The sequence below is a fragment of the Schistocerca cancellata genome, chromosome 11 (assembly GCF_023864275.1).
Source record: "Schistocerca cancellata isolate TAMUIC-IGC-003103 chromosome 11, iqSchCanc2.1, whole genome shotgun sequence".
NCBI lineage: Eukaryota > Metazoa > Arthropoda > Insecta > Orthoptera > Acrididae > Schistocerca > Schistocerca cancellata.
Genome location: NC_064636.1, coordinates 73,891,230 through 73,913,055, shown reverse-complemented (window position 1 = coordinate 73,913,055; position 21,826 = coordinate 73,891,230). Strand labels below are relative to the sequence as shown.

The 21,826-nt window shown below is 43.6% G+C and overlaps 1 protein-coding gene and 1 non-coding gene across 2 annotated transcripts in view; one reads left to right on the top strand and one right to left on the bottom strand.

Annotated features, from left to right (window-relative positions):
* LOC126108680 (nostrin) overlaps nucleotides 1–21,826 on the top strand; it is a 675,422-nt gene that overhangs the window by 5,644 nt on the left and 647,952 nt on the right. The window lies entirely within an intron of this gene.
* On the bottom strand, nucleotides 5,900–5,975 carry Trnat-ggu (transfer RNA threonine (anticodon GGU)). The gene has a single exon. It is a non-coding gene; the product is annotated as a tRNA-Thr (tRNA).

The following is a 21,826-nucleotide window of genomic DNA, read 5'->3' as shown; positions in this document are numbered from 1 at the left end:
AATTAACTGTCTCAAAAAATTTTTTTATCAAAAATGATGTACTGCATATGTATGCACGGAATTTCACAAACTTGTTTTTGCAAAAAAGATGGAATTAATAACAAAATTTTCTCAAAAGTTCATATTTGTCTATTTTGCACAGATATACATTAAAGCTCGAATGACAGACTAGATAAAAACAGCTACTTCAAGTTAATTTGCAGCATTAGGGTAGATTTTTCGAACATGCTCAATGAAATTGTGGGATGGATTTCCCCCAAAACGTTGACGCCAGAGAAATTCCGCCAGGTAGTTATTCAGCATAGCACGGTGAGTTCCGAAACGCCTTTTATTTTTTTTTCTTTACATTTTTGCCAGACTGACTCCACGTGATTTGTGGTTGCGTTTGTAAAGGGATATACAAAATAAAGCGAATGATTAACAGTCAGATGACTGTAGCACAAGTTACTAATGGTGTTGTAAGCTTGCCACAAATCAGAAACTACTGTGGTTCCAGGCAAAACATACTTTTGCAAAATTGGCAGCAAATGGGCAGCATCATCTACATCTACATGTCTACTCCGCAATTCACATTTAAGTGCTTGGCAGAGGGTTCATCGAACCACAATCATACTATCTCTCTACCATTCCACTCCAGAACAGCGCGCGGGAAAAACGAACACGTAAACCTTTCTGTTCGAGTTCTGATTTCTCTTATTTTATTTTGATGATCATTCCTACCTATGTAGGTTGGGCTCAACAAAATATTTTCGCATTCGGAAGAGAAAGTTGGTGACTGAAATTTCGTAAATAGATCTCACCGCAACGAAAAACGTCTCTGCTTTAATGAGTTCCATCCCAACTCGCGTATCATATCTGCCACACTCTCTCCCCTATTACGTGATAATACAAAACGAGCTGCCCTGTTTTGCACCCTTTCGATGTCCTCCGTCAATCCCACCCGGTAAGGAGTGATGGGAGCAGCTGTTTCAAAATCGTGTCGGTCGGTGCCAACAGGTTTTTCAGCGCAGCGAACTCAGCCATAGTTAGCAGGAGATGGCGTATTTAGCGGGTCTGCAGACTCGTAACAAAAGCCGACGTAACACACTGAGATCACAGACGTTATTCGTAACTAAATTTGAAATTGTTTAAATTCATTGACATATTCAGTGAAGATTGTCGGCACTTACGCAGTTTAGGGGGTACATGCGCTGATCACGAGAAAAGTACCTATTTTTGAAGGAAACGCGTATTTCTGAAGATATAACACATATGCGCGGTATACCAAAAAAATTTTATTTCAAAAATTGTATGTTACATTCATATCTGATGCGCTCGTCACCGAAAAAGTACTTATTTTCATATGGATGCAAAAAAATGGTCAATTAACTGTCTCAAAATTTTTTTAATCGAAAATGATGTATTGCATATGTATGCACGGAATTTCAAGAACTTTTTTTTTGCAAAAAAGATGGAATGAATAACAAAATTTTCTCAAAAAATCATATTTGTTTATTTTACACAGATATACGTTAAAGCTCGAATCACAGATTAAAACAACTACCTCAAGTTAATTTGCAGCATTAGGATAGATTTTTCGAACATGCTCAATGAAGCTGTGGGATGGGTTTCCCCCAGAACGTTGACGCCAGAGAAATTCCGCCAGCTAGTTATTCAGCATAGCACGGTGAGTTCCGAAACGCCTTTTATTTTTTTCTTTACCTTTTTGCCAGACTGACTCCACGTGATTTGTGGTTGCGTTTGTAAAGGGATCTACGAAATAAAGCGAATGATTGACAGTCAGATGATTGTAGCCCAAGTTACTAATGGTGTTGTAAGCTTGCCACAGATCAGAAACTACTGTGGTTCCAGACAAAACATACTTTTGCAAAATTGGCAGCAAATGGGTAGCATCACGTCATGGCACAGCAACCATAAAGCTTTGCTTTGTCTCGACGTCATAACCACCAAAGACTCACCGTATCACCTCCATGGTACTTTCTCCTGACGAAGCAGCGCTCGTCTATTTCAACACTATGGCCAGGTCCTCCCAAAACTATTCGCTCAATTAAGAAATATTCATGGCAGATAGCCCTACAAAATTGGCACCAATCGACCACAGTGTGCTCACTGCCAGTTTTGAGCTCCCTCATTAAAAACTGAATGGAAAAACTGGTAGAAGCCGACCTCGGGGAAGATCGTTTGGATTCCCTAGAAATGTTGGCACAAGTGAGGCAATACTGACCTTACGACTTACCTTAGAAGAAAGATTAAGGAAAGGTAAACCTATGTTTCTAGCGTTTGTAGACTTAGAGAAAGCCTTTGACAATGTTGACTGGAATACTCTCTTTCAAATTCAAAAGGTGGCAGGGGTAAAATACTGGGAGCGAAAGGCTATTTACAATTTGTACAGAAACCAGATGGCAGTTATAAGAGTCAATGGGCATGAAAGGGAAGCAGTGGTTGGGAAGGGAGTGAGACAGGGTTGTAGCCTCTCCCCGATGTTATTCAATCTGTATATTGAGCAAGCATTAAAGGAAACAAAAGAAAAATTCGGAGTATGTATTAAAATCCATGGAGAAGAAATAAAAACTTTCAGGTTCGCCGATGACGTTGTAATTCTGTCAGAGACGGCATAGGACTTGGAAGAGCAATTGAAGGGAATGGACAGTGTCTCGAAAGGAGGATATAAGATGAACATCAACAAAAGCAAAACGAGGATAATGGAATGTAGTCGAATTAAGTCGGGTGATGCTGAGGGAATTAGATTAGGAAATGAGACACTTAAAGTAGTAAAGGAGTTTTGCTATTTGGGGACCAAAATAACTGATGATGGTCGATGTAGAGAGGATATGAAATGTTGACTGGCAATGGCAAGGAAAGCTTTTCTGAAGAAGAGAAATTTGTTGATATAGAATATAGATTGAAGTGTCAGGAAGTCATTTCTGAAAGTATTTGTATGGAGTGTAGCCATGTATGGAAGTGAAACATGGACGATAAATAGTTTGGACAAGAAGAGAATAGAAGCTTTCGAAATGTGGTGCTACAGAAGAATGCTGAAGATTAGATGGGTAGATCACATAACTAATGAGGAGGTATTGAATAGAATTGGGGAGAAGAGGAGTTTGTGGCACAACTTGACAAGAAGAAGGGATCGGTTGGTAGGACAATTTCTGAGTCATCAAGGGATTACCAGTTCAGTATTGGATGGCAGCGTGGAGGGTAAAAATAGGGGGAGACCAAGAGATGAATACACTAGGCAGATTCAGAAGGATGTAGGTTGCAGTAGGTACTGGGAGATGAAGAAGCTTGCACAGGATAGAGTGGCATGGAGAGCTGCATCAAACCAGTCTCAGGACTGAAGACCACAACAACAACATTAAAAACTTTTGTTTATTGAGTTCGAAAGCCCACATCTAAGACAGTCTAAATGACTGCCAGCATAAAATGACATTTTCCTGATTGAACATTTTTTTCTACTGTCCCTGCCAGCGGAGCAGCGCCAAATGTCGCCATCTTTCCCTGTAGTTTTCTCCAGCTTCATCTCGTTGTATCCAACACAATTCCCATTTTCACACACCATATCGTTCTTCAAAAGACCTTGTTGCCTAGCCGATTGTATAGAGCTTTGGGTGTTTTCCGTATCATGGTATAAATCTTCCATTACAAAGTCACTCAAATCTGGAAAATTTCTCGCCATTTTGGCACTCACAGTAATATACGATACTTCAAAACAGACAGTCTCAACAGAAAAATGTAAGTTGTAGGGCGCACTGATCAAGATACATAACTGTGAGCAACAGGGACATACACCATAGGCAACAATATGCAAATCCAACAATAGCTATCATGGTTAGGATGTATGAAACTGTAAGCATTACCTACGGGTAAAGAACTCTGTGAAGAAATAAATTGTCTGCAGCATATTGGCATAGCAACATGAATAAGTTGGTGAAAGCAGACAGCTAATTGATCTTTGTTTTGCATCCATATGAAAATAATTACTTTTTTGGTATTCCGTGCGTATTCGTACACCTCATAAGATAAGGGTGGTAGCTACAGGAAACAAATGAATATGATTTCGGAGTTTCTCGCTCCAGTCACTGCGCTGTAACTCTTCGTGAAGTGAACAGAACATCTGGGTAAATGAAAAATAATTTTTGACAGGCGTAAGTGGAAACGACACAGCTTGATTCGGTATAAATATTAGCTTCTTTTCAAAGAGTATTGTTTTCGATGACGGTTTTGATACTGTCCATTATCAGTGGATTAGATTTCTTGATAAGCGCTGTTGTCTGCATATCTCAGTTGGTAGCAAAGCTTTCGCGTCTGCATATCTCAGCCCGTTGTAAACAAAATGTTTTTCTTTGCTGTCTGGTTTTGTATGTGGAACACATTTAGAAGCAAATCAATATTCACTAATTTAAATGGCTGGTCCCCACGGGAGGTTCGAGTCCTCCCTCGGGCATGGTTGTGTGTGTTTGTCCATAGGATAATTTAGATTAAGTAGTGTGTAAGCTTAGGGAATGATGACCTTAAGCCCCATAAGATTTCACACACATTTGAACACTTCTGAACTAATTTAAATGCTTCACCTGCGGTTATTGTGACATAAACATGCGAAACTTCGAGAACGCGCCCGCGTGAAGAAGCGTTCTCTAAATCTAACGCTGTCATCTGACGTCACTAGTTTGTTTAGTAGGTTAGGCCGCGTTAGTAGGGCAGAATGTGCAGTATTTTCCTGTGCCGTGATATTGCGTAAGTCTGCGATGTTTAAACTTGGGATTAGCACGTATGATTCAGATATTGCTAAAGTGAAGCGAATCGATGTATGACGACACTGCAGAAGTCGACCTGGTTTGTTCTGACGTACGTATTATTAACGGGATAATAAATTTACAATTATTTTTGAAATTAGTTGTTCGAACGGATGTAAGTATAAATATGGAAGATGTAGTTACAAATGGAGTGTAGCCATGTATGGAAGTGAAACATGGACAATAAATAGTTTGGACGAGAAGAGAATAGAAGCTTTTGAAATGTGGTGCTACAGAAGAATGCTGAAGATTAGATGGGTAGATCACATAACTAATGAGGAGGTATCGAATAGAATTGGGGAGAAGAGGAGTTTGTGGCACAACTTGACAAGAAGAAGGGATCGGTTGGTAGGACATGTTCTGAGGCATCAAGGGATCACCAGTTTAGTATTGGAGGGCAGCGTGGAGGATAAAAATCGTAGAGGGAGACCAAGGGATGAATACACTAAGCAGATTCAGAAGGATGTAGTTTGCTGTAGGTACTGGGAGATGAAGAAGCTTGCACAGGATAGAGCAGCATGGAGAGCTGCATCAAACCAGTCTCAGGACTGAAGACAACAACAACAACAACAGTTACAAATAACTGTCGTTTGGAAGACGAAGTTACAAATAACTGTGGTTTAAACTCAAAAAACCACAAGCTTTTATTCTGTTACAACTAGATGTGCTCTTTAACCTCTTTTGTGTCGGATAGGAACACAACGATGGGATATGTGCAAAATATGCGATAAGAACCGAGTGAACCATTAAAAATACGTACCAGCTTTGGACAGTCGTATGTTTTTGTCATGTTATCCACAACATTATTCATAAACAGCTAAACCACCCTCCGTGTATAAAATAGCTTCCAACATCTAATTACTTCACAAACAAATTAATGTGTAAAGCGTGTAACCGAGAACAAGTTTAGGACACGTTTGAAATTATTTAAAGTCCGTTGGAAATAGCTAAGTGCTGTCATTAAGAAACATCGGATAAATATAGTCTGGGTAGTTTGTGCTCCGTTTTAAGCGAAAGGTGGAGAGGGGAGAAAGGAAAAGGAAGGGACTGTTGGTGTCAGCAGAATTGGGAGTTAATGCGGAATCAGTGGCGAAGAGCGAAAATGTGCGCCAGACCGGGATTCGAACCCAGGATCTCCTGCTTACCAGGCACTTGCGTTAACCACTGCGCCACCCGGACACAGCGTTTATCGCAACAGCACCGACTATCGATCTTGACACGCCTCTCGGTCGACCCACGCCCCCACCCAGGCCACATTCCCTGTCCATGTTGTGAGCGTGTGGGTGCTGTTCTGTCATTCTGCGCAACCGATTAATCTGTGGCTCCTGCAAGATGCAGTTTCCACCCCCACACCACTACAGAAGTCAGGCAGACGCTCCTAACGTTCTAAAGAGAAATGCCTGAAAAACTTTCAGCAATAAATACACTCCTGGAAATGGAAAAAAGAACACATTGACACCGGTGTGTCAGACCCACCATACTTGCTCCGGACACTGCGAGAGGGCTGTACAAGCAATGATCACACGCACGGCACAGCGGACACACCAGGAACCGCGGTGTTGGCCGTCGAATGGCGCTAGCTGCGCAGCATTTGTGCACCGCCGCCGTCAGTGTCAGCCAGTTTGCCGTGACATACGGAGCTCCATCGCAGTCTTTAACACTGGTAGCATGCCGCGACAGCGTGGACGTGAACCGTATGTGCAGTTCACGGACTTTGAGCGAGGGCGTATAGTGGGCATGCGGGAGGCCGGGTGGACGTACCGCCGAATTGCTCAACACGTGGGGCGTGAGGTCTCCACAGTACATCGATGTTGTCGCCAGTGGTCAGCGGAAGGTGCGCGTGCCCGTCGACCTGGGACCGGACCGCAGCGACGCACGGATGCACGCCAAGACCGTAGGATCCTACGCAGTGCCGTAGGGGACCGCACCGCCACTTCCCAGCAAATTAGGGACACTGTTGCTCCTGGGGTATCGGCGAGGACCATTCGCAACCGTCTCCATGAAGCTGGGCTACGGTCCCGCACACCGTTAGGCCGTCGTCCGCTCACGCCCCAACATCGTGCAGCCCGCCTCCAGTGGTGTCGCGACAGGCGTGAATGGAGGGACGAATGGAGACGTGTCGTCTTCAGCGATGAGAGTCGCTTCTGCCTTGGTGCCAATGATGGTCGTATGCGTGTTTGGCGCCGTGCAGGTGAGCGCCACAATCAGGACTGCATACGACCGAGGCACACAGGGCCAACACCCGGCATCATGGTGTGGGGAGCGATCTCCTACACTGGCCGTACACCACTGGTGATCGTCGAGGGGACACTGAATAGTGCACGGTACATCCAAACCGTCATCGAACCCATCGTTCTACCATTCCTAGACCGGCAAGGGAACTTGCTGTTCCAACAGGACAATGCACGTCCGCATGTATCCCGTGCCACCCAACGTGCTCTAGAAGGTGTAAGTCAAGTACCCTGGCCAGCAAGATCTCCGGATCTGTCCCCCATTGAGCATGTTTGGGACTGGATGAAGCGTCGTCTCACGCGGTCTGCACGTCCAGCACGAACGCTGGTCCAACTGAGGCGCCAGGTGGAAATGGCATGGCAAGCCGTTCCACAGGACTACATCCAGCATCTCTACGATCGTCTCCATGGGAGAATAGCAGCCTGCATTGCTGCGAAAGGTGGATATACACTGTACTAGTGCCGACATTGTGCATGCTCTGTTGCCTGTGTCTATGTGCCTGTGGTTCTGTCAGTGTGATCATGTGATGTATCTGACCCCAGGAATGTGTCAATAAAGTTTCCCCTTCCTGGGTCAATGAATTCACGGTGTTCTTATTTCAATTTCCAGGAGTGTATCTTCTGGAGCCGTCCGCTGTAAGGAATTGACACAAAAATTCACAATATTTCTTACGTAACTAGTGGGATACTTGGGTACTGGAGTAGTGCTAGTTAGTGTAAGAAAAACATGAAACGAACGAAAATTATAATTTATTTTGCAAAAATCACAATGGCACCTTTAGTTATGAACTGAACAAGTTATTTCCGGGTTCTTTTCGGAATGTGAAGTTACCTCTTAAGGATAGGATTCGCTAATGAAATTTCTATACAAAGTTTAAGATGGTTGTTGACTTGGCAGAATGGCTGAGAGGCGCGCCTGCTCAACTGGAATAATTATCCGTTAGAATGTTGCTAGGTACGGTCTCGGCTGTCGCGTGTGAAATGCAGTGAAGTGTACTGTCGTGCAGGGAATGTGGGGCTCGCAAGAGCTGTAGCGCACAATACCGTAAGCTGCGATGACTGCTGTCTGCGCTGCTCGCTGCTGACAAATAAGATAATTCTTGTTCTATCTGGATTGACCTTCGCCAATCAAACTCTCCCTACGTCTTGATGAAGTCAAGGATGCCTATTCGCCCCTGGTCTAATTATTGGCGTGGTACACCGGTCAGATAACCAGTCCACCGCAATGCCACTCAAAAATTCCCTCGCAGGCGTTTAACTATAACTCTGCCCGTCACACCGCACAATAAGTGTGTCGGCCAACACAGTGAACAACGCTTAATTGCAAGGACTCAATATAGAGTCGCACTTCGATTCGCTCTCGACAGAGGTGCTCTCCCAGTGAAGTACTGAGGAGAGACTTGTTCCTCACTCCAAGAGCGACAACGGAACGGCCCCTCTCCACGCCAGACGTGAAGGGGTATATCTTTCGGTCTCTTCCATTACTCCTTCAGCTCAAGGCGTCAGGAATATCGACTGCCAATGAGCATTGCTCTTCTAAAACTGGAGAATGATGTTTCGTTTAAGGTGACCAATCTGGAAATCTGTAGCATCGGCGTTTGGCGTTTGCTGTCTCCCTGTAAAAACCTCTGAAACTGCGTGCTATGTTTGTAAAGAATGTGTAGGCTGGGCACTCACACACAATGTAGCGGAATTTGCTTTTAAGCCGAACACGGGGTCGTTCTTCCTTTCACTCGGGCAAACGCTGTCTGCTCCATGGGTGGTTGCCGTCCGATGTAGATAGGCTGAATCGTCCTCTGAAGGGACCAGCCTCTCAGTGTGCGGTCCGCCTCTCCCAAACTAAAAGCTCTTGTGACCGTTGTGTCTTGAATGTATGTGTGTTCGCCAGCCTTGAGTATCTCAACCCCGGTGCGCACTTGTTATTTGCGTATCGTTTACATGAATTCATACAACATTGACTTTATCTTATCGAGTTTGGGATCGAATGAAGCGTCTTGGTGTGCGGAATATGATTGTGAGGGCGGAATATGTAAGCAGTGAAGTTCAGGAGACCACGAAGTCTTACAATGTCTTGCATGCTCGCTGCTTGGAGATGCTCTCAGGAAGTCAGACGTAATTGTGCACCCGCACTGAAGAAGGTAGATCTGTTGCCCATCGAGGTGAATAAATTTTATTAATGCATGCTGTGTGTTCTTTCGGACATGTCCGAAAGGGCAGACCACACCCATTAATATTATCAGCCATGATGCCAGACGAGTGGAGAACTAGTGTACTGATCCCAATATTTAAGGGGAAAGGTGATGTGCAGGACTGCAGTAATTATAGAGGTATTAAACTGATGGCACACACAATGAAAATTTGGGAAAGAGTTATAGAAGCAAGATTACGCAAGGAGAACAGTTTGGGTTCATGCCTGGAAGAGGAACGACTGATGCAATACATGCTTTAAGGCGGATAATGGAGAGACACGGGGAGCTACAAGCCGATCTACATATGGCTTTCACTGATTTGGAGAAAGCATATGACAGAGTCCCAAGGGACGAAATATGGAGAAGCGTGAGAGAGCAGTGCGTGCCAGAGAAGTATGTGAGGTTATTGAAGGAAATGTATAGAGGAGCAATGACACAGGTGAGAAGTAGTGTGGGCATGGCAAAGGAGTTTCCAGTAAATGTAGGGCTACATCAAGGGTCTGCGCTTAGTTCCTACTTCTTTGACCTGATTACACATGTGCTGGTGATAGATGGGAAGAAGGAAGCGCCGTGGAATATGATGTTTGCGGATGATGTGGCCCTTTGTGAGCAGAGCATTGACAGACTTGAGGAAAAGCTGGAGGATTTGAGGAAGGCACTATAAGAAAGAGGGATGAAAATTAGCAGGACAAAGTCAGAATATTTAGCACTGAAGGATGTGCAGATGAGGTCTTGCAAGATCCAGCATGATGAGCTGAGAGGGCTGGAGGACTGGAAAGCGAGATACGACACCGAATAAGTTGCGGTTGGAATAACTGGAGTGTTGTGTGACAAGAAGGTGAGCATTGGATTGAAAGGGAAAGTGAACAAGTCGGTGGTAAGGCCTGCTATGATATACGGGGCAGAGACGTGGCCAACCACAGTAGCCCAGGAAAGGAACATGGAAGTGGCGGAAATGAGGATGCTGAGGTGGATGTGTGGGGTAACAAGGAAGGACAGGATTAGAAATGAACTTGTTAGAGGAGCTGTGAAAGTGGGACCCATGGGGAAAGCGATACAACAAAGCAGACTAAGGTGGTAGGGACACTTACAGAGAAAAGGGGAAGAGTATATCGGAATCAGAGTTGAAGATATAAAGATTGAAGGAGCAAGGAGGAGACCGAACATGAGGTGGAAGGACAAGATATCCGCGGACCTAAGGGAGAAAGGATGGAAGAAGGAAGAGGCAATGGATAGAGAACTATGGAGGAGAAGGATCCAGAAGAGCAACGCCAACCCTATGTGACGTGGGACAAGGCGACGATAAAGAAGAAAGAAGAAGATGATGCTAAGTCGCGCTCTGCCGCTTAATGAATGTAATACGAGCGTATGGATTACAAGACCAGCTTTGACTGGACTGAAGAGTTCCTAACAAATAAACATAGCATTCTTATCGGAGAGAAATCTTTAAACATAGGAGTAATTTAGGCCACACCCCATAAGTGAGTATCATAAGGACGTTACAGCTTTTTTTTCTCATCAGCCTTCGTCCCAGAGTAACACTCGCACCCTATGTCCTCAATTATTTGTTGTTTTTTCCAATATTTGTGATTGTCTACAGTTTCTGTCCTCTGGAAATGCCTCTATTACCATGGAAGTTATTCTCTGATGTCTGTCCTGTACGGGAATATACAGGTAATCAAAAAGTCAGTATAAATTTGAAAAGTGAATAAATCACGGAATAATGTAGTTAGAGAGGTAAACATTGACGCACATGCTTAGAATGACATGGGGTTTTATTAGAACAAAAAAAAAACAAAGTTCACAAAATGTCCGACAGATGGCGCTGGACAGCAAAACTGCTACCGTAACGGGTGAGAGGTACGCCGATATGTTACAGAATCGCATCATCCCCAACCTGGCTGATAAACACCTGCTGGAACGCACGATGTTTACGCAGGATGGCGCTCCACCCCATATTGCTAGACGCGTGAAAGATCTCTTGCGCGCGTCGTTTGGTGACGACCGTGTGCTCAGCCGCCACTTTCGTCATGCTTGGCCTCCCAGTTTCCCACACCTCAGTCCGTGCGATTATTGGCTTTGGGGTTACCTGAAATCGCAAGTGTATCGTGATCGACCGACATCTCTAGGGAAGCTGAAAGACAACATCTGACGCCAATGCCTCACCGTAACTCCAGACATGCTTTACAGTCCTGTTCACAACATTATACCTCGACTACAGCTATTGTTGAGGAATTATGGTGAACATATTGAGCATTTCCTGTAAAGTACATCATCTTTGCGTTGTCTTACTTTGTTATGCTAATTATTGCTGTTCTGATCAGATGAAGCGCCATCTGTTGGACATTTTTTGAACTTTTGAATTTTTTTGGTTCTAATAAAACCCTGTCATTTCAAGCATGTGCGTCAATTTGTACCTCTGTATCTACATTATTCCGTGTTTTATTAAGTTTTCAAATTTATACTAACTTTTTGATCACCCAGTACATAGTGGATGTGCGAGTACGGGATACAGATGCATGGTTGATGACATATGGAAGTTTGGGTGTGGGCGTGAGTTGTGTACGGAGAGCCAAATGGTAAGGCGACCGCTTTGCGATAAGCGGGAAATTCGGGTTCGAGTCCCAGTCCGGCACAAATTTTCATTGTCGTCATTCCATTCTACAGCTGATGGTTGTCCTTATTCGCAATTGCGAATTCCTTCTTGTCAATGTTTTCCACATGTTCTCTTCGCTGATTCTGTAGAGAAACTCCTCATTCCTTATCTCACCAGTCCACCTAATTTTTCTTCCGTCCCCGGTAGCTGAGTGGCAAGAAACTGAGAGACGATACAGTGAAAAGTACTGCTAGTGATAGAAGAGGAATGTGTATATGGCGAACGCTGGTGGCCATATGCGCTACGGTTACTCTTTTACCATTCACGATATTTGCAGCGTACAAGTCTTTACAGAGACGTCGGCTGAAATACAGGCTGAAAGAAAATGTGGTTCTGATAAGAGGCAGTGGCTCACGCTTTCTACCAAGCTGGATGTAGAGTTGTCCTTGCAGCACGACGTGAAGATGAACTCAGAAGAGTAAAAAATATGTTATTAACTACACACAGTACTGATGTTACGCATCCTCCTGTTGTTTTGCCCCTGGATCTTTCTGATTTGAATGCTTTACCAGGGAAAGTAGCAAAGGTTCTTGTAATTTTTGGTCATATTGATATTTTAATAAATAACAGAGGAATCAGTTATCGGGGCAATATACTGACAACATCCATTGATGTCGATATCCAACTCATGCTTATTAATGACTTTGGGCAGATGGCACTAACAAAAGCAGTCCTGCCATCTATGATTGACAGCCTGGTTCAAAGGGCTCTGAGTACTATGGGACTCAATTTCTGAGGTCATCAGTCCTCTAGAACTTAGAACTACTTAAACCTACATAACTTAAGGACATCACACATATCCGTACCCGAGGCAGGATTCGAACCTGCGACCGTAGCGGTCTCGCGGTTCCAGACTGTAGCGCCTAGAACCGCACGGCCACTCCGGCCGGCTATGATTGACAGGCAAAGTGGTCACGTAGTCTCAGTGACCAGTGTTCAAGGAGAGATAGCTATTCCTTACAGGTCTGCCTACACCGCTTCAAAGCATGCGGTCCAAGCATTTAGTGACACCCTGAGGGCAGAAGTTGCTGCACACAATATAAATGTTACTGTTGTGAGCCTGGGATACATTCACACAAAGCTGTCTGTAAATGCATTGACAGGAAATGCTTATGGGTTCAGCAACAGAAAATGCTTCACCAGTGGGGAAAGTGGCCAAGGACATCCTGTATCCTGTTGCAACAGAAAAAAAAGGAACTTACAACATGCTCATTTGTAGCCCATATATCAGTTCTGCTTAGAACACTGTACCCAGAGCTGTTCTTCTGGCTAATGGAAAAAAGAGCTCATCAACATTAGGAAGAACTTCCTATTGTCCGCAGCTCGTGGTCGTGCGGTTGCGTTCTCGCTTTCTACGCCCGGGCTCCCGGGTTCGATTCCCGGCGGGGTCAGGGATTTTCTCTGCCTCATGATGACTGGGTGTTGTGTGATGTCCTTAGGTTAGTTAGGTTTAAGTAGTTATAAGTTCTAGGGGACTGATGACCATAGATGTTAAGTCCCATAGTGCTCAGAGCCATTTGAACCATTTTTGAACTTCCTATTTATTTGCCCCATCTGTTTAAGTTTGTAAGTTTTTGTTACTTTATGTAACTGTTGACTTTATATCAACTTGTTTCCGATCACATTAGCTCTCCTTATTTTGAGGTCTTATGAACAATATGTTTCATATATACAGACTTTTTGTGAGATTATCTAAAAAGAAATTAGGAATGAGCGGAAAGAACAATGACAAATATTACCATAGACAGAGAAAACAGTGTATAGATGCAAACTCAAAAATTAGAAAGGAGTCTGTAGTTAGTGGAAACAAGTGAAATGTACATGTTACTAAGTACACAATATACGTTCAGAGCTATGGAAGCTAAGTAAAATCCTGTACTAACAAAACTTACTTTAAAAAAAAAGTGGTCAGCGCGACATAATGTCAATCCTAAGGGCCCGGGTTCGATTTCCGGCTGGGTCGGAGATTTTCTCCGCTCAGGGACTGGGTGGTGTGTTGTCCTAATCATAATCATTTCATCCCCATCGACGCTCAAGTCGCCGAAGTGGCGTCAAATCGAAAGACTTGCACCAGGCGAACGGTCTACCCGACGGGAGGCCCTAGCCACACGACATTTACATTTACCTAATTTTTCAACATTTTTCTATATCACCACATCTCATATGCTTCGATTCTATTCTGTTCCGGCCGGCGGGAGTGGCCGAGCGGTTCTAGCCGCTACAGTCTGGAACCGCGCGACCGCTACGGTCGCAGGTTCCAATCCTGCCTCGGGCATGGATGTGTGTGATGTCCATAGGTTAGTTAGGTTTAAGTAGTTCTAAGTTCTAGGGGACTGATGACCTCAGAAGTTAAGTCCCATAGTGCTGAGAGCATTTTTTTCTTCTGTTCCGGTTTTCCCCAGGCCATCACCCAATAAAAATAACATGCTGTGCTGCGGGAGCACATTCTCAGAAATGCTTTCCTCGGACTGGTTCAAATGGCTCTGAGCACTATGTGACTTAACTGTTGTGGTCATCAGTCCCCTAGAACTTAGAACTACTTGAACCTAACTAACCTAAGGACATCACACACATCCATACCCGAGGCAGAATTCGAACCAGCGACCGTAGTAACAGCGCGGTTCCGGACTGAAGCGCCTAGAACCGCTCGGCCACTCCGGCCGGCCTCCCTCGGATTAAGCCGATGTTTAATAATAGCACACTTCTCCTCGGCAGGAATGGCCTCTTTGTATGTGCTAGCGTGCTTTTTATGTCCACTTTGCTTCGTCCGTCACGTGTTATTTTGCTTCTAAGGTAGCAGAATTCCGTAAGTTTGTCTTTTTGGATGGACGGTGTACATATCGCGTAACGAGGACGACCCCCATGGTGGGTTCAAATGGTTCAAATGGCTCTGAGCACTATGCGACTTAACTTCTGAGGTCATCAGTCGCCTAGAACTTAGAACTAATTAAACCTAACTTACCTAAGGACGTCACACACATCCATGCCCGAAGCAGGATTCGAACCTGCGACCGTAGCGGTCGCTCGGTTCCAGACTGTAGCGCCTACAACCGCACGGCCACTCCGGCCGGTCCCCATGGTGGGATACGGATAGAAGTACCTCCTAGGCATTCTATGTATTACGCAAATATACTGTAAAAAAATTAAATTAAATTAAAAAATATCGTACCCTGAAGAAATTATGCCATTGGGACGGAAATCGGTAAAAGTAGCTTAACAAATTGATCAAGTCAGTAACGCGATCGTCCGCTTTGGTCCTTATGAAAGGTGTTACTCGGGACTTTGACGATCTAACGCACCAATTGGACAGAATTTGATTCGATATTCCTCATGAGGACATGCAATAATTCTACCAATCAATGCTTCCATAAGGGCCACAGCTGGACCAAAGCGCTGTTGACTTGCTTAATTTGTGAAGCTCTTTCTACTCAATACATCATCCAACGTTTCTGAAACTGTAATAATTTGTTTGTCTGTACATGTAAATCACATCTACCGATTTTAGTCCAGTTCGGATAATTCCTTTGTGGTGCATTTTTTTTTTCTTTGTTCAGTTCACATCTCAGCAATGTTATTTTACTACTCGTATTGTACTGTTTACCTGCAACGTACAACTTTTAACAACTAGTGGGTGACTAACAGGGAGAGTCTGAGGGTAGGCCTTAACATCAATCACAACACATTTAATCGCAACCACGTGCTCCAGTTACACATAAGTGGGATTGCAACAAGTATAATTTTCGTTTGCATTAACAATAAAAAAGGCTTAAGGTCAGAAAGAGGGGGAAGAGGAGACGGAGGGACGGGGAGGGGGGTGGGAATGGATATAGATAGGGTGGGAAGGAGAAGGTGGACAGAAGTAGGATGGAGGTGAAAATGGGGAGAGAGAGAGTGGTGAGGAGGAGATAAACAAGGAGAGTGGGTAGGACATGATGGACATAGGGGGACGGAGGGCAATTACTATACATACTTAGCAGTTGTGAAATATTGCTAGGTTCACTAGGAAATAAATAAATTGATGTATAGAGTCGATGCATACGTTTGTGCCGTTGTTGCACTGCCATGATATTATTTTATTAGTATAAAATCAGTAAACCCCCAATTTGTTAAAGAATCTATCTCTCATATATAAACCAAATGTCAGATTACAAATGAGTTAATGAGTTAAATATTTGCTTTAAGAATGTAAGCGAGAATAGGTTTAGAAAAGATTTGAAATTATGTTGAAAGTTTGTTGGAAGTCTCCATGTGCTCTCATTACCAAAAAATGGATGTATAAATTCCAGTTATTTGGACACCGTCAGACTCTCTGCCTAAAGACAAACATATAGTTCCTGTCTGTAATACTTGTCCTTTTATGTTAAAACTTTTAACATAGCATTATATCTTGTTTTGTAAAGAAAACCGCCTTTGCTGCAACTTAATTTATTTTTCCCAGACGCGTTTCGCCTTTTTCTTACTCTAAGGCATCTTCAGCGGGATCTATTACGATACAGTTTTGTTATTTTTAGTTTATCAGACAATTCAAGTCGCGTTTTTTATGTAAATAAATAATTACGTACAGTTACTTATTTGCATAAAAACGCGACGTGTCCTGTTTGATAAACATCAAATAATAAACTGTTTTATGTAAATAAGTAATTACTTACAGTTATTGTACTTATTTACATAAAAAACGCGACGTGAACTGTTTGATAATCTAAAAACAATAAAACTCTATCGATATAGATCTCACCGAAGATTCCTCAGAGTAAGAAAAAGGCGAAACGCATCTGGGAAAAATAAATTAAGTTGCAGCAAGAAAAGGCAGCTTTATTTACAAAACAAGTATTTCTGTGCTTGCTGCAGAGCTCGGCCACTCAAACAAATATGTTAACATCACATCTCTTAATGGGAAGATTAGACCGAGCGAGGTGGTGCAGGTTTTCCGTGACTTCCCTAAGTCGCTCCAGGCAAATGCTGGGATGGTTCCTTCGTAAGGGCACGGGCGACTTCCTTCCCCATCCTTCCCTAACGCGATGCGACCAATCACCTCGCTGTTTGGTCCCTCCCCCCCTCCCCCCTTATTCAACCAACCAATGGGTAGATTCTGATTGAACCCTCATTTTTGTTGTCCCTGGAAGCCGTGAGATACGTTAACTTCTTGCCTCACATCTTTCTTACTCTAAATTTCTTGATCTTTTATTTTCATAACTTGCACTTGAATTTTGGAGTTGTTGCACATTAGTTCTCATTCTCCATACCTCTAAGTATTGTGAACATCTTATTCCACCTTACACTGTGGAAAGGTTTCTCTGGGTTCACAAATGTTAGGAAGGTAACCTGATTTCTCCTCAATGTTTCCTCCATTACTAATCTAATCACTGGAAATGCGTCTCTAATGGCCCAGCTGCGGATATGTAACCCAGAACTGACGCCAGGGGAACAAAAAAGTTACAGCGATTTCTCTGTGACGTATTAAAACTAATGTACTTTTTCCCATTCAGTCTTCGAGGAAGACCTTGGATTTTTAAAATGTTCACGGAATAACGTAAAAAATAGCACATGGGGCCCAAAAGAACGACAACCATTGAACTACATGGTTTCTGGAATTTCATTGTGTGTACAACAGCAGCATTTGACTTTCTTTGAAATTAATTATTCAGTAGTTTATTCGGCAAATTATTGGGTGTACAGCGTGATTCGCGAAGATACGCAAATATTTTAATACGTTATTCTTCAAGTAAAACTAGAGAAAAAAGTTCAGATAAACACAGGTCCGCAAATTTTTAGTTACGGAGTTACGGGTAATAAAAGATTTTGCCTGAAATTAAGCAACTTCGCTAGTATGAAGCCTCAGCACAACTGTACGAGATGAAAGTAAAGCACGATTTCCATTTGTTTTGTGGTTAGTGGTCTGGTGAATCTTATAAAACATTTCCCACACGTGTGTCTGCAGTAGCTTTCCAGAACATATATACAGGGTGGTCCATTGATCGTGACCGGGCGAAATATTTCACGAAATAAGCGTCAAACGAAAAAACTACAAAGAACGAAACTTGTCTAGCTTGAAGGGGGAAACCAGATGGCGCTATGGTTGGCCAGCTAGATGGCGCTGCCATAGGTCAAACGGATAACTGCGTTTCTCTAAATACGAACCCCCATTTTTTATTACATATTCGTGTAGTATGTAAAGACTATGAATGTTTTAGTTGGACCACTTTTTTCACTTTGCGATAGATGACGCTGTAATAGTCACAAACATATGGCTCACAATTTTAGACCAACAGTTGGTAACAGGTAGATTTTTAAATTAAAATGCAGAACTTAGGTACGTCTGAACATTTTATTTCGGTTGTTCCAATGTGTTACATGTACCTTTGTGAACTTATCATTTCTTAGGACGCGTGCTGTTACTGCGGGATTACCTGTAAATACCACATTAATGCAATAAATGCTCAAAATGATGTCCGTCAACCCCAATGCATTTGGCAATACGTGTAACGACATTCCTCTCAACAGCGAGTAGTCCGCCTTCCGTAATGTTCGCACATGCATTGACAATGCGCTGACGCATGTTGTCAGGCGTTGTCGGTGGATCGCTATAGCAAATATCCTTCAACTTTCCCCACAGAAAGAAATCCGGAGACGTCAGATCCGGTGAAGGTGCTTCGACGACCAATCCACCTGTCATGAAATATGCTATTCAATACCGCTTCAACCGCACACGAGCTATGTGCCGGACATCCATCGTGTTGGAAGTACATTGCCATTCTGTCATGCAGTGAAACATGTTGTAGTAACATCGGTAGAACATTACGTAGGAAATCGGCATACATTGCACCATTTAGATTGCCATCGATAAAATGGGGGCCAATTAGCCTTCCTCCCATAATGCCGCACCATACATTCACACGCCAAGGTCGCTGATGTTCCACTTGTCGCCGCCATCGTGGATTTTCCGTTGCCCAATAGTGCATATTATGCCGGTTTACGTTACCGCTGTTGGTGAATGACGCTTCGTCGCTAAATAGAACGCGTGCAAAAAATCTGTCATCGTCCCGTGCATAGAAATATGGTACGGGTGTAATGGATGTTGATGTAGCATTGTCAATACCGACGTTTTTGAGATTTCCGATTCTCGCGCAATTTGTCTGCAACTGATGTGCGGATTAGCCGCGACAGCAGCTAAAACACCTACTTCGGCATCATCATTTGTTGCAGGTCGCGGTTGACGTTTCACACGTGGCGGAACATTTCCTGTTTCCTTAAATAACGTAACTATCAGGCGAACGGTCCGGACACTTGGATGACGCCGTCCAGGATACCGAGCAGCAGCATACATAGCACGCGCCCGTTGGGCATTTTGATCACAATAGCCATACATCAACACGCTATCGACCTTTTCCGCAATTGGTAAACGGTCCATTTTAACACGGGTAATGTATCACGAAGCAAATACCGTCCGCACTGGCGGAATGTTACGTGACACCACATACGTTTGTGACTATTACGGCGCAGTCTACCCCAAAGTGAAAAAAGTGATCCAACTAAAACATTCATATTTCCTTACGTACTACACGAATATGTAATAAAAATTTGGGTTCCTATTTGAAAAAAACGCAGTTGATATCCGTTTGACCTATGGTAGCGCCATCTAGCGGGCCAACCATAGCGCCATCTGGTTTCCCCCTTCAAGCTAGACGAGTTTAGTTCTTCGTAGTTTTTTCGTTTGATGCTTATTTAGTGAGATATTTGGCCCAGGCAGTATCAATGGACACCCTGTATAATAAATCTATATTATTTTTTATCGTTAGTACCACATCCCTCTGTTTGACGTTACAAATCAACAACTGTGGAATAAAACCAGAATTAAACACTGACAGTTCCAATTTTTCTATAACTATTATTTATTTTTAAGTAACAGACAGGAGGACAACTATGTAGAAGAAAAATCTTCCTTAGGTTATGCAGCCCTTTATATATCCTCACTTAGTTTCTAGACTGTTCACCGCTTCCTGTTTCTAGGGAATTTAGTAAGACATTGATCACGTACACAAAAAAAGCGGTCGAAATGAATATAGTGGATATAAGCGTCTTGAAATATTCAGCAACTGTTTAGATAGTTAAGGTAATTCTTATTTATTGTTCTGTCTTAGTCCCACAGTTTAAATTACATTCCATATTTCTGTGCCGTTGGACCATCTTCAGATTAAGTTATTGAGAAAGCAACCAGTCTTGTCTACTCAGAACTACTTATCACAGTGCTCTGATAAGTTGTTCTGAGAAGATAAGACGGGTTGCCGACGCAGCTACTTAGGTATGAAGATGATCCAGTGTGATCGAAACATGTAATCTAATTTAAAATGTGCGACTGAGACGGAACAATAAATGAGAATTATCTTAAGGATCGAAATGGGATTATAGCCGATAGGTATGCAGCATACCGAATCTACATGTAGCGTGGTTACTAACTTAATTGACCAAGGCTACTAGGTAACGTAGGCAACAGTTAGTTTTGGTGCTCTACGGTAATTTTACAACTCTAGCTCTGTGGCTGGCTACGAACAATTGGGAGCAGAAACTTAATTTCATCAGAGCCATGTTGAAGGACCGTAACATGCGATCGTTAGACTTACTACAGAAAGTTCAGTTTATAAATACATACATACTTAGCAAACTACACACGTCAAAAAAAGTTTTGCATAACTTCCGTTCCCAGAGTTCCGGAACCTGAACAGAAAATTGGAATAGAAATTAACATAAACAGCATTTCCGCCATTTCTATTGCTCATGAAAACCACACATTGCATGTTGCACCACCATACAGCGAGGCCTTCAGAGATAGTGGTCCAGATTGCTGTACACACCGGTACCTCTAATACCCAGTAGCGCGTCCTCTTGCATTGATGCATGCCTGTATTCGGTGTGGCGTACTATCCACAAGTTCATCAAGGCACTGTTGGTCCAGATTGTCTCAATCCTCAACGGCGATTCGGCGTACATCCGTCAGAGTGGTTGGTGGGTCACGTCGTCCATAAACATCTCTTTTGAATCCATCCCAGGCATGTTCGATAGGATTCATGTCTGGCTGGAAAACTTGCTGGCCGCTCTAGACGAGCGATGTCGTCATCCTGAAGGAAGGCATTCGTAAGATGCGCAAATTGTAGTCCATGAAGACGATACGTTTGCACTATTTGGTCGGAGGATGGCATTCACATATCTTACAGACGTTACGGCGCCTTCCATGGCCACCAGCGGCGTACGTCGTCCCACATAATGCCACCCCAAAACAGCAGGGAACTTCAAATGGTTCAAATGGCTCTGAGCACTATGGGACTTAACAAAATGGTTCAAATGGCTCTGAGCACTATGGGACTTAACATCTATGGTGATCAGTCCCCTAGAACTTAGAACTACTTAAACCTAACTAACCTAAGGACAGCACACAACACCCAGTCATCACGAGGCAGAGAAAATCCCTGACCCCGCCGGGAATCGAACCCGGGGGCACTTAACATCTGAGGTCATCAGTCCCCTAGAACTGACAACTACTTAAACCTAACTAACCTAAGGACATCACACACATCCATGCCCGAGGCAGAATTCGAACCTGCGGCCGTAGCAGCAGCGCGGTTCCGGACTGAAGCGCCTAGAACCGCTCGGCCACAACGGCCGGCAGCAGGGAACTTCTTCAGCTTGCTGCACTCTCTGGACAGTGTGTCTAAGGCGTTCAGCCTGACCGGGTTGCCTCCAAACACGTCTCCGACGATTGTCTGGTTTAAGGCGTGTGCGACACTTATCGATGAAGAGAACGTGATGCCAATCCTGAGCGGTCCATTCGCCATGTTGTTGGGCCCATCTGTACCGCGCTGCACTGTGTCGTGGTTGCAAGGACGGACCTCGCCACGGACATTGGGAGTGAAGTTGCGCATCGTGCAGCCTATTGCGCACAGTTTGACTCGTTACAAGACG